Source organism: Lagopus leucura, unplaced genomic scaffold (genome assembly GCF_019238085.1).
Source record: "Lagopus leucura isolate 7727_CA_CO unplaced genomic scaffold, USGS_WTPT01 Super-Scaffold_100018, whole genome shotgun sequence".
NCBI classification, from domain to species: Eukaryota; Metazoa; Chordata; class Aves; order Galliformes; family Phasianidae; genus Lagopus; species Lagopus leucura.
This window is the reverse complement of record NW_024962272.1, coordinates 10,004,374-10,017,114: the sequence shown is the minus strand read 5'-3', so window position 1 is coordinate 10,017,114 and position 12,741 is coordinate 10,004,374. Positions and strand designations below refer to the sequence as shown.

At 35.8% G+C, this 12,741-nt stretch overlaps 1 pseudogene; it reads left to right on the top strand.

Annotated features, from left to right (window-relative positions):
• The window catches only part of LOC122183426, a 61,832-nt pseudogene extending 50,829 nt beyond the window's left edge, over window positions 1-11,003 (top strand).
• The last annotated feature ends 1,738 nt before the right edge of the window (window positions 11,004-12,741 follow it).

The following is a 12,741-nucleotide window of genomic DNA, read 5'->3' as shown; positions in this document are numbered from 1 at the left end:
TAGTGCTAAGCACTGGGCTGTGCAAAATAGAGAGGCAGACATTTGGATCTGGGAATCTCATTACTTCCAAGGAAGGAAACCAAGGCATGGATGAATTTCCTATTCCTAGCCAACTGCATTTTAGAGTTATGTTTTGATTTGAGATGAACGTTATCTAATCACAATTTTCTGCCCTGAATTTTCTTCCTTCCTTTCAGGAATGTGCACATAATGTACCTCAGGATAATTTTATTCACACTTTTCCTGAGTCACTAAAACTCTAACAGAACTCCTTTACAGTCAGTGGTGGAATATGTTTACAAATTATCTTAATATAAAAATCCCCTTCCCTAACAACATTCTCCCTAATTTGAACATGCGTTCAAGTGGATCATGATTTAGAAATACATCTTTTAATTCTTGAAACAGTTTTATTAAAATGTATTGTGGCTAATTCATGAGGCTTTTCTATTTTTTGTGCACACAGGAAGAATCTGCAAGTATTATGTCTGGTTTCTAAGATGAGTATTTTGTGATAGCACAGTGTGCTTTGCTACCTTACTTCATCCCTTGTGATTCTTAAACCCACTGACTAATGTCAGCCAAATTTACAGATAGGGACCTCAAAGGTAATTAGGTTTTGACAGGTATTGCGGAAAAGGTGGCTGGATAAAGGAGAAAGTTGTTACATACATCTTGGTATATAAAAATAAGCTGGCACAAAAATACTGATCAGAATATTTAATGAGTATGTGCCAATTCTTCAGTGCTGAAGAAGCATTAGTTCTGTACCTCTACAGAACCCAAGAATGGGTTTTGTTAGCTTTTGTCCTTTTCCTTTGAAACAGGAGACATTCATCCACATCTTCACCCTAAACTTGACTGTCTTTTCTCATAATGTGCTGCAGTAAATCAGAAGCTATGTGCAGGATTTGCTGGATTAAATTCTGTAGCCCAAATTAATCCATGCTCCAGATTTAGGTAGTCAGGATGATTTTGTCAAAGAGATCTTTGTTCTAGATTTGCTTATTTTTTAAAGAAGATGAAAATTTGTTTTCATTCATTTTATTAAGCACTGCTAGAACACAAGATAAAATTATTTTAAAATAACTAAAATAGGATACAGGTATGTGAAGTTTTTCTGAGCTTCATCTACTAATGCATTTGCATTAAAGTGTAAATTTTGGCATCACAGAAATGTAAGCATATTCCTCCAAGTAGAATCAATACTTCAAAGAGTTGTCATCTTCTTGACATGATGTCTGATACTGTATACAAAATTAGAAGGAAGGGACTAATTGGAAAACAGCAAACAGACTGAAACTTTTCTTCTATGCACAAGGTGGTGGTGTTTGTTAGTCCAAGGACATCTTCTAAGAAAAACTTATTTTCTATTATACCAACTGTGCTCTTGTTAGCTCATTGCCAATATTTGTTTTAAATAAATACTTTTGGTGAAACATGAAAGAATTAGTGTAAGTAACAAAGCCAAACTAATACAGTTTTTGTTCTGAGGCACATAGTTACTTGTTCATATTTACTGGTTCATATTAGTCCTGCCTCTAAAAAGGCTTTGTTCTTCCCTGTGTGGCCTAATCTTTCATGAATACTGGTATCATTTTCTGAAAATGACATTTAAAAAAATATAAACACATGGAGTTTTTAAGCCACCACGTTCACTAATCACAAAGTCAAGAAATAGTGTGAGAGTCTAACTTCTTGTTTTGATGGATCATGAAAAATCAGCTACTGACCATGTGAAGAGGCTTGAAAAAACTACTGATCTAAACCAACTACTGATTTAAAAAAATGTAAGAACCATCTCTAAAGAAAAGCAGGGGTTTTTTTTGTATTTCAAATAATTCAAGAGTTCATTTATTAACATCCCTCCCCCAGTCCACAGGAACATCAATTACATTGATCTAAATCTTCATATTTGTGCAACATGATCTTAAAGCTCTTCAGTAATGCAGATTGCTTCACATCCTTTTCCAAGGTTTATTCTTACCATTTTATCCTATCTGCTGTGGTCAGAGAGAAGAATTTTTCTCCTTCTCTTCTACAACAGGAACAACAAATTCAATTCTTTTATTTTTCCAAGAAAACTATAGTATTTTCTCATATTTGAATGAATAAGTTTATCTGATAAGCCATTTCCTATACTTTCATCTGATGCTACTTGATTTTGTTCTTTGTTTTTGGATTGTGTGCTGAGAACTGAAAGTAATTGTGTCACTTGTCACTTTCTGATGCTAAGAGGGGCATAGAGTATAGAGTATTCTCACACATTTCTCATAGCATTAATGTTCTTTCCTCCTTTATTTCCTTCCTTCTTTCTTTTTCTTTCCTCCCCTTTCATCCTTTTTTGCTTCCTTTTCTTCTTTCCTTTTTTTATTTCTTTCTTCCTTCATTCCTTCGTCTCCCATCTACTTTCCCTCCTTTTTTACTTTCTTTCTTTTTTTTTTTTTTTTTTTTTTTTTTTGAGAGGATACTGTTTCTTATTTTTATTTGCCTTGTGACTCAACCCTCAGATCATTTTTAATAGAACTTTTAAATCATCTTTTGAGTAAAAGAAAAATGCGTGGAGAGATACAGTCCTTTTGGTCCATTGACACCTGAAAGGCAAGACATAGGGTGTTAGAGTGACAGAAATTTCCAAAAGGGAGTAATCAACAAAGCAACTACCATCTTTGGTTCCCACCAAGGAGCGATGGCTGTGAATCTCAAGAGTGTTCAGGCTCTATGGATTCTTTTTATTGATCCTTAAGTCTATGAGATCATAAATGTTGTATATAATCAGGAAAAATAGCAGCCCCTTACCTGTGATTTTAATCACAGAATTGTAGGGGTTGGAAGGGACCTCCAGAGATCATCAAGTCCAACTCCCCTGCTAAAGCAGTCCCCCTACACCAGGTTGTACAGATAGGCATCCAGATGGATATAAACAGAAACTTGTCCCAGTGTGTAAGTGGAGTATCACACAAAGAAAAATTACACATCCACTTAGCCTCGAACTTGATAGCATTACTTTTATGTCAAAAGTGAAGCTCCTGATTAATTTTACAAATAAGATTTCAGTGATTGCTTACATTGGTAGGAAGCAATGCTTCAGATTTGCAATCTTATTCTGTTTATAGCAAGACCAAAGGTTTTAATGCTGCATAAATTTTCTATGAGGATGAAATAAAAAAGTTAACACGTGTAAACATCTACTTACATGCTAGAAAAACAGTGTTTTATGAGAGGCATTTTAGATCCTCATTAGGGGGACTCTGTCTCTCTAGTGTCTTCTATTTTTGTTCTGTTATTTCCTATGGGCTAGCTATGACTTTGATAAAAATGTGAACATGAACACTCACCCCGGTCCAACTCTTTTTTTTCTAAACATACTGCAGGTTAGTAAATGTGGAAAAGAATACAGGTTTACCTCACTCTTGCACACATTTTCCTAAAACTATTATTGATGGCAAATCTGAGGTTGGGAAGCTGCAAATTACATATGTACACTTGTATATTTGTAGATGAATATGCTCTCTTTTAGTCCACACAATTGTACTTCTGCAGAAACCAACCCTTTTGTGTTTGCAGGAGTTTTCTAATGTTTGCATACACATGCACTCTAAATTGTTATTTAACAAAGGGCTAACACGAAGGATTAAGTGCAAACTATTTCATTTCATGAAGAGCAAATAAAGATCCTATGATTGCCTTTATTTTTTTTATTTTATTTTATTTTATTTTATTTTATTTTATTTTATTTTATTTTATTTTATTTTATTTTATTTTATTTTTTAATGGGTACTCCATGAAGTTTTATGAAGGACCTGACTGTGAGGTCTTGTTTTTCAATTAGATCTTTTCCAAAAGTTGTATTGCCAGCTACAGTCTGGGTGGTGGTTTGTCTTGGTATTTTTGCAGTTGTGTTATTTAGCCTTTCCTTGCTTGCTGCTAGCCAGCATATTGTTTATCATCTCCGTGATGATTGTAGACAGGGAATGAACTAATAATTATGAAACAGTGAGAGACAAAAAGTTCCTACAGTCTATGGGTGTGGATGGAGTAGGCTCAGGAATAACAACATAATAAAAATTCATAGTAAGTGGCTGGTGTACAACCAGGATGATATCTATTCATCACTGCTATTTGAAAAGTTTTAATCTTCAGCTAAAGTTGCTGTTCCTATCCAGTTATCTAGACTATGATTGCATCTCTTTTCAAACACATAGATATGAGATATTATGAAAGCTGAATAACAGAAGGCTACAAAATAAGCAAAATTTATCTTTTCCCTATAATATTCTAAATATTTAAGTCATTAAGTTCCACTGCTTTCTTGTATTTCTTAATTTTCTTTTTTCAAAATGTTCTTTCACTTGGAAATTGAAGCCAATCTAAACACTCTTAACTTTTGTCTCTTCGGTCATTGTTAGGAGATAGCAACAGTAAGCAGTGTGTACATTCTGTGTTCAGTCCAGCCAGTAGTTAGCTTCCTCTTCCTTAGTTTTAAGTGTGGCTTGTTCATGTTCCATTTCTTCTGTATTCAAAATATGTAAGCAAAACTGTTGTAGGTGATTTTGTAGCTCCAAATTTTAGATATAGCTCCAATGTACATTGATAGTAGAGGCTTAGATTTGAAAAATACCATTCATGCCTCTGACTGAGGGAACTTCATTTTGCATTACATGTAGTTCAGCATAATTTAGTAAACAGTGGACTTGCTAGTATGAAGTAGTTGACTACTTTAAACAGCTGTGCTTGCTTTGATTCCATTTTAAATAATGTTCAACAACAATCCAACAGAATTTGAAGTTCACATATCTTGTCAGTAAAACTTAAAATGTTTTTTAAAATCAGTTATTTCGACTAAAACAAAATATGGCCTGGGATCAGCAGTTTAGCAGCTTCTTTTCCTCATAATAGTGAACTATAAAATCCCAGGGCTTTTTCTTTTCCATTTTATGATTTCTCATTCTATTACTTCAGAAACAAGTGCATCCTATTTATTATCTCAAACTGGAAAAAAATAAAATGAAAACAAATGCACACGTGGCTCTAGTAAACCACAGTGACTTCCAAAATACATTACATCCTACTCTGAAACTTTAAATTTGTGGGCTTAACTACAGCGTGAGAATAAGGAAAGTATGTATTCCTATGTACTCTGTATTGAGGGATGATCTGTATTTGAGAAGCACTGAAGAAGTAGAGATGGATAAAGATGAAAACCATGCGGTTTTCAGTGATGCCAACTTCCTGCTCACATAGTAGGTCAACAAACTCCTGAATACCAAATGCGCCATGATAAATACCATCTTTCTGAAGCAGCATACGCCTCCAGCTGGAAGTGCTTGTTAACTTCTGATACTGAACAGCCTCTTTGTGTCCCTTCCTGTGAATAAATTACTGCAGCTTCCACCTATTACAGTGGCTGCTCTGAAAGTAATGTCTCCTATTTTACTGTGTTGTCCCATGACATCAGAGGCAGATGGTGGTGGTATGGCAGGAGAGACCGAACCTTCCCACCAATAATCCATTACACACAGTTGTTGTGTGACAGATGGCAGAGGAGGGGCAGTCTGACAAAACAATATCTGACATGGAAGTGCATATGAAGCAAAGGTGCGCCCTTGAATTCCTCTGTTTGTTTGTTCTGTTTTGCATTTCCCCTCTTTGTTCTTGCTTTGGTCTGTAATGACAGTAGATTTGTTTTGCCTTTTCTTCTCATGTTTCTATACCCTTTCTGCTCTTTCTGTGAAACAAGCATTGCTCATACACTGCAATGCAGTTTATTTTCACAGTGTTTCTTGGGGATAACTTCTTATTGGTAACTTCTGCTCCAGCTTTGAGAGATATGAAAACTGAAATTCAAAGGGCATTTATTTACAACAATCTGCAAAAATCCACTAATGGGTTAGAAACAAGTTTTTGTGCTTGTTTGTTGTTTTTAAAGCCCTGACTAGCAGAAATATCTTTGTTACGCACTGGAGGGGCATAATATCTGTGTCTGTGGAGTCTGAGGGTTAACTCTGTTTTGCCAGACAATGCAGATTTGTAGTTCAGTTGCAATAAGAATTTGTTATGGCTGTGAATAATATACAGAATATTTGAAAATACAGTGAGTATTACAGCTGATATCTGTACAGCTGATAGTGTCTGACAATTAATATTACTTGAAAGTTGTCGTAGAGTGAACAATTAGTTCCAATAACAATTTTATTTTGTGCTGGTATGCTTTATTATGTCAACACAATGCTGTGGTAAAATCATTTACTTCAGTCGTTGCAATAGTCTAAGGACACCTCAGGATTCATTTCAAATTTAATCCCCTTTTCAGTTCCTGGTTGGCTTACTGTACACAATTTACTAGATTACTCATTTATCTTCAAGATATATTTTTAAGGAAAAAAAACTTTTTTATATCTTTCTTTTGTGGCATATCCTCCACCTATGTTTCTAACCAAAGGCATTTTTGGTTAGTGATACAAATGCTTATTGAGGATGAGGTAAATGTACTGCACAGCGATAATAAAATCACATGGTGCTTTAAGAAATTTTTAAATTTGAATGAGCTGTGGGTGGAATGGAACTTTACTTGGTAAAGACTATCAGGTGAAAGACTAATCTGAATTATTTTCCCCTCAAAAGATTTTTTTATATCATGTGGAACTTGACTATGTAGGGAGACTGAGGTTTCCACATGTACAGTGCTATGAAATATTTCTTTTCACAAGTACCCGATACCAAAGTTGTTTTTTTTTAAGAGCCTTTAGATGAAACCCTCAAAGAAACTTGCAAAGTTCTAGCATGGAATCAAGCCCAACTCAACTCTAGTCAAAATGCTGCTTTAGGTACTTGCCTATTGGTTCTCTCTCTGTCAGAGTGCTAGAAAAGACTTATCTATTCCTTCAGTTTTTATTCTTATCTATTCCTTCAGTGAACTAATGAAAGGGCTATTCATAACCTAAGTTATTCTGCACCTTGGTCTGACGACGGGTTAAAAGTAGGGACATGAGTTATTACTGGGACACAAGGTCTCTAAATGCATCTCATATATAGTTCTCAAACAAAATATAAATCACCCAAATAAAATGTAGATCAGAAGTACAGCTCTGCTCCCATTATTGCAGTTCAGCATGAACAATTATGTAATGGTTAAGAAACAGAAAAATGTATTCAATAAACAATATCCCTGTCTTGCTTGCTTAACTGTGGTGTGTAGAAGTAAGTTAAAAATCATTAGAGATTATGTTATGTGTGAAGACACACTGCAGGAAAAAGTAACAGGAAATTTAACACTTTGGTGCACTTAGCCGTATTTTAAGTTATTTAACAGTTATTACTATATTAAAAGCTATTAGCTATTATTCTGGATGCATGGTTTTAAAAAACTTCAGAATTCTTGACATTCATTTTTGTGTAACAGAATACCTGTGAAATCAAAGGTAATTCCAATCATGAAGACTTTGCTCAGATATTAAAATTTGTTTAATGAGAAAGAAGAAATTAGTGCTCACAATTTTTTGTTAATTTGGACAAGCACGGAGAAATTGCTTTTGAGGCATTAGTATCTCTGTTACGTAGTTTTTTACAGTTGTTCATGATAAGTTCATGAAAGTTAAGATGCCATAACTTTCTGACTGCCATCTCCTTTCTGATGTTCTTCTCATTTTTCTCATTTTTCATGTATAGGTTAACATGTATACTGGCATTCAGATTTGCAATTCAGACCCAGTATGCAGCTACCTTTGATCCCATACAGATCTGTATGTAGTGTTACTCTTTGTGACTTCTCCAAAGATTAAATAAGAGGTTGGGAAGAAATTTTATTTTGTTTTTGAAGAAAAACTAATCTAAACATCTGCTATTGAATGTGAGAAGAGCTCAACTGTGTTAGTAAATGCTGGTATATACCCAGATGAGGGGTTATAAAGAGCAGTAGACACTGCAATGTCCCTTAAAAGTAAGATGTACATTTATCTTCATCTTACCTTTATTTCTGGGGAGGAATAACTGCATGCATCATTACAGTTAAGGAATGACCTGCTGGAGATGAGCTCTGTGGAGAAGGACCTGGGGGTCCTGGTGGACAACAGGTTGGGCATGAGCCAGCAGTGTGCCCTTGTGACTGTGAAGGCCAGTGGAATCCTGGGGTGCATTGAAAAGAGCATGACCGGGTCCCCAGGTCAAAAGAGCTGATCCGCTCCCTCTACTCTGCCCCGGTGAGGCCATGTTTAGAATACCATGTCCAGATCTTGACTCTCCTGTTTATAAAAGACAGGAATCTCCTAAAAGGAATCCAGCAAAGGACCACAGATATGGTAAAGGGCCTGGAACATCTTCCGTATGAGGAGAGCTTGACTAAAAAGGATCTGTTTAGCATGGGGAAAAGAAGAGTAAGAGGGAATCTGGTAAACATTTGTAAATATGTATAGGGAGGTGGGAGGCAAATGCATGAGGGCAGATTCTTCTTAGTGCTATGTAGCAATAGGACAAAAAGTAACGACTTAAAACTTGTACATAAAAAGTTTTGTGCAAACATACAAGAGAACTTCTTTATGGTAAAGGTGACAGAGCACTGGAACAGGTTGCCCAGAGAGGTTGTGGAGTGTCATTCTATGGAGATATTCAAGACCTGTCTGGATGCCTGCCAGTGTGACCCGTGGAAGGGTACCTGCTATAGCAGAGGGAGTCAATGATCTTGAGGTCTCTTCCAACACCTGCAATTCTGTGATCTGTGCAGTACCTCTAAGATTTAACAACAGAGAAAAATTATTTCTTGTGACAAAGTCATACCTTGTCTATGGTATGTCCTAGGTATGGAACAGAAGATGTAGGAATTGACATTTGGAAAAGTGATCGTTGCTTTAAATTGGTATTAAAAATTAGTGAATTATAAATGCTAAAGTTAGAGTTCCTTTTGGCCTCAGTAGAAGTCCACTTTCAAAAGATATAAACCACAAGCAGGTGACACTAAGCAAGATTAGCTTGGTCAGTACATTCAGTAGCAGTCATCTGACTTCAGAAGTTAAACGCATTCAAGAAGAGAACTGTTTGTTTTCTCCTAGGATCTGTTTTGATATTTAGTCTCATTGATGGGGATGATTATAAAAGGAAAAGGGGAGGATGCATTATGCATGCTGACAGCCGTCCTTTTTCACAATAATATAATCATTGAATTGATTAGGAGAGTGCTGAGATGATCAAAAGAGTGGAAGTGGATAAAGTGACAGCGCTGGAAAGAGAACAAGTTGAACCAATCAAGAGTCTTTGGGAAGACCCAGGAATTCAAGAGTGCTATGACAGAGGGAATATCAGCTCTCAAATTCTGCTTAGTAGTAAGTACTCTACATAACCACAAGAAGATCCCAGACTTAATGAAGGTAAAGAGATATAGGTTCTCTCTGATTTTATTATCTATCTCTGTGTCTCTGTTGGCCTGCAATAGAGAAAGGATTTTAAGCTGAAGTAATGAAACAATGTAATCTGAGATTTTCTCATGGTCCTGAAAACATTGTTCCTCCCAACTCTGAGGTCAGCACAGCTGGTACATAACTGAGTTTCCCATAGGGGAAATCATGGAAAACAGCTGTAAAAAATACATTAACAACAAACAAGTATTTCAGAAAGTTCATAATTATACCAAAATTTTAGGATGTAAGTAAAAATGAAGATGTTTCAGTATTATTCCTGGAACTTAATTATGAAAAATGATAGATTTAAGAGAACAGAAAAATTACTCTTTTTTTTAATGACAAAGTTGAGAATTTGGATTCCAGTGAGGAACATTTAGGTTGGGCATTTGTGTAAACACTTTACAGTCTATTCTATCCTCCTTTTCTATGAAGTCAACTAAAATTGAAAATTAGTTCTATTTTAAATTTGATTAAGTATTTATTTTACTGTTAATTACAATTGAAGTCTTTAACAGTTTGTGACACTGCTGAAGAGGAGGAATTTTCTCTTCCACAATAGAATATTTGGAAGAAGTGTAAACATTTTTTATTTTTTAGTGCCCAATTGAGGGACAACTGGGCAGCAACAGGAGGAGAATGTACTGATATTCCCTTTCTTCCACCAAAGAGAAAGATGGAATTAATGTTTAAATTTAGTTTCTGCTACGATCACCTTGAACAATTTGGAATAGAGTTTACACTTTCTGTAGGCCATGGCAGCATTTTTGGATGATCAAGTGTTGCCGTCTAGTGTTGAGAAGATAGATTGCAGATGAGTAATCTGTATCAATTCCTTGTGTATGACTTCTTCACACTCTGCCTATTTATTTCAGCACAGCAGTGTCATCTTAGAAGTTAATGCCAGCTACGTACGAAAAGCACATGAAGGCTAAGAGGGACTAAGTTGAGAATGATGGCATGGACAGAAGAGAAACTAAACACATCATCTTCTACATAAAAATATATAAGGTTGGTGCATTCATATGTGCAATGCTTTACATTAACTGTTTACTATTCTTCTGAATCCTGTCAGCAGCCTTTCACATTTGTGTGCAATATTAACAGCACATGTGAAGTGCCAGGAGATAGAAAAAATGTTGATAAACAATTACATTACAGCAAGGATTGATGTGTGTTTTCAAATCTTAGCTACTGTGATTACTTTGAAGTGATAGCAAAGATTATACAAATAAAGATCATCACCTGGAGCATAAGAAGATTTTTGAACATTTCAACTTTTATTTTTTTTTACTACTCTGTTAAAGTTTTTTTAGTTTTACGCCAGTAACAATTGTTCTTATGCCAATAGAACAAAATGCAATTTCTGTTCATTTACTTTTTTGGGGAAATTACTGCACTGCTGATCAGTGCTCTTGTTTTGAATCTATATGATTAAATTATGTGAGTGCATTAATCTTGCTTCTGTTGTGTATTTAACTTTTCAGTTATCTTACTGACAGTGATCGTATTGCTATGCCCTCATTTGTACCAACTCAGCAAGATATTCTTAGAGTGCCAACTACAGGAATTATCAAGTACCCTTTTGATTTAGAAAATATTATATTTAGGTAAGATTACTTTTTGAATGGTTCAGTATGCAGTAATGAAAGTAGTTGCTGAAACTTTACTTCTGAGGTCTTTAAGCTTTCACTTTCAATTGGTATGGTATATATTTTCAACTCTGCTGATTGGATTTAGTCTTCAAATTTCTCATGATAGAAAGTATTTCAAAACATAACTTGTTAATTTTACTCTTCATGAAAAAAAGCTATTAAATTCAAACAGCCCAATCACTGTGTGTTTCTATCTATTTGTTAAATTGGGAAGTCTGAAATGGGGGAGAGAGAGGTGCAGAGGATGTTAACAGTCATATCAGATTATATTTTCTTTTCTTTTGAGCTAACAGTTACTACCTCCCAGAACTGAGTATTCTAGGAAACAGTTTAATAGGTCCATCAGATTTTATCTGGGCTGTCTACAAAACCACAGGATTTTGATGTGGAAGTAAGATATTTTTGAGAGATTTGATTGTTGAGTTAGGAGATGTGACTACACTGTTCCAGAGGAGGAACAGAAGGGATATTGGATTTGGAGTAGGAGCAAAATGTCTGTGTTTAGATACACTTTCATTAAAACATCTACCAACAGAGAATAAAATGACACAATATTTTGTATTTTGTCACAAGTAGCAGTGATGATTTGTACACATAAACCATATTCCTTCAAATGTTCTGTGCTCTTAATACTGCTTGAACTCTGAAGTCCCCAAACACTTTACAGATTATTTTCCTCAAGATCTGTTAGAACTGTGGAAAGCAAAGCCGGCTTCACTTGCTGAAGGGTTACCTGTTGGAATTTAAAAATGAACCTTTAAAGATTCATGTCATCTTTTGACATATGATCATGGGTGACTAAGAAATCTTTTTAATCCCACCATCATTGACATTTTTTGTTATGTTTACTTCAGACATTAGGAAAAAAGGTAAATAGCAAAGTGGCTACCATCACATATTTGTCCAGGAACTTCAACCAGCGATCTCGTAATATGTTGTTCCTTATGTCTCTCTTGAAACAAACAGCATGATTGTTAGTATGGCTGAGTACTTATGCTCTTGTCCTTTAGTTGAGTTACATTATAGGATCATAGAATGGATTTGATTCTGCCTCGCTAGTCACAGAATCGGGCCAAATCAGCCCATAAACTGCTGACAGAGGGGAGCATCAAGATGATTCGTTTTCAATCCCTCCATCATGGCAGTGTTGCCATCTTATAGATCAAACAGCCCATGATTCTATTCAACCTGATTTTCAATGCCTCCAGAGATGGGGCATCCACAACCTCTCTGGGCAACTTTTTCCAGTATCTCACCACCTTCTAAATAAAACTTTGTTTTCTAGCATCTGACATAAGTCTCCCCTCTTTTAGTTAGAACCTCCAATTCCCTCTCCATAGCACTGCTCTCAAGTAATTGCTCTCCCACTCCACACATATCTGGGTTGCCTCAACCCAAGTGCAACACCTTGCACTTGGCCTTGTAAACCTCATCCTGATCCACACTGGAGGCCCCTCAGAAGACCAGGCCCCTCTGAATGGCAGCCTTCCCTTCTCTTTTTTCAACTACACCACACATCTTGGTGGAGAATACATTTAATCCCCCCATAGCCCCCTGGCTATGACCATCTAGACAGTTCTTAATCTACTGAATAGGCAAGCCTTCAAATCCACATGACTTACAATACACATAATAAGACGCACAAATACGATTTTTGGTATTCTTCCTGGCATAGCTGAGGCACAGTTGGGACTCCC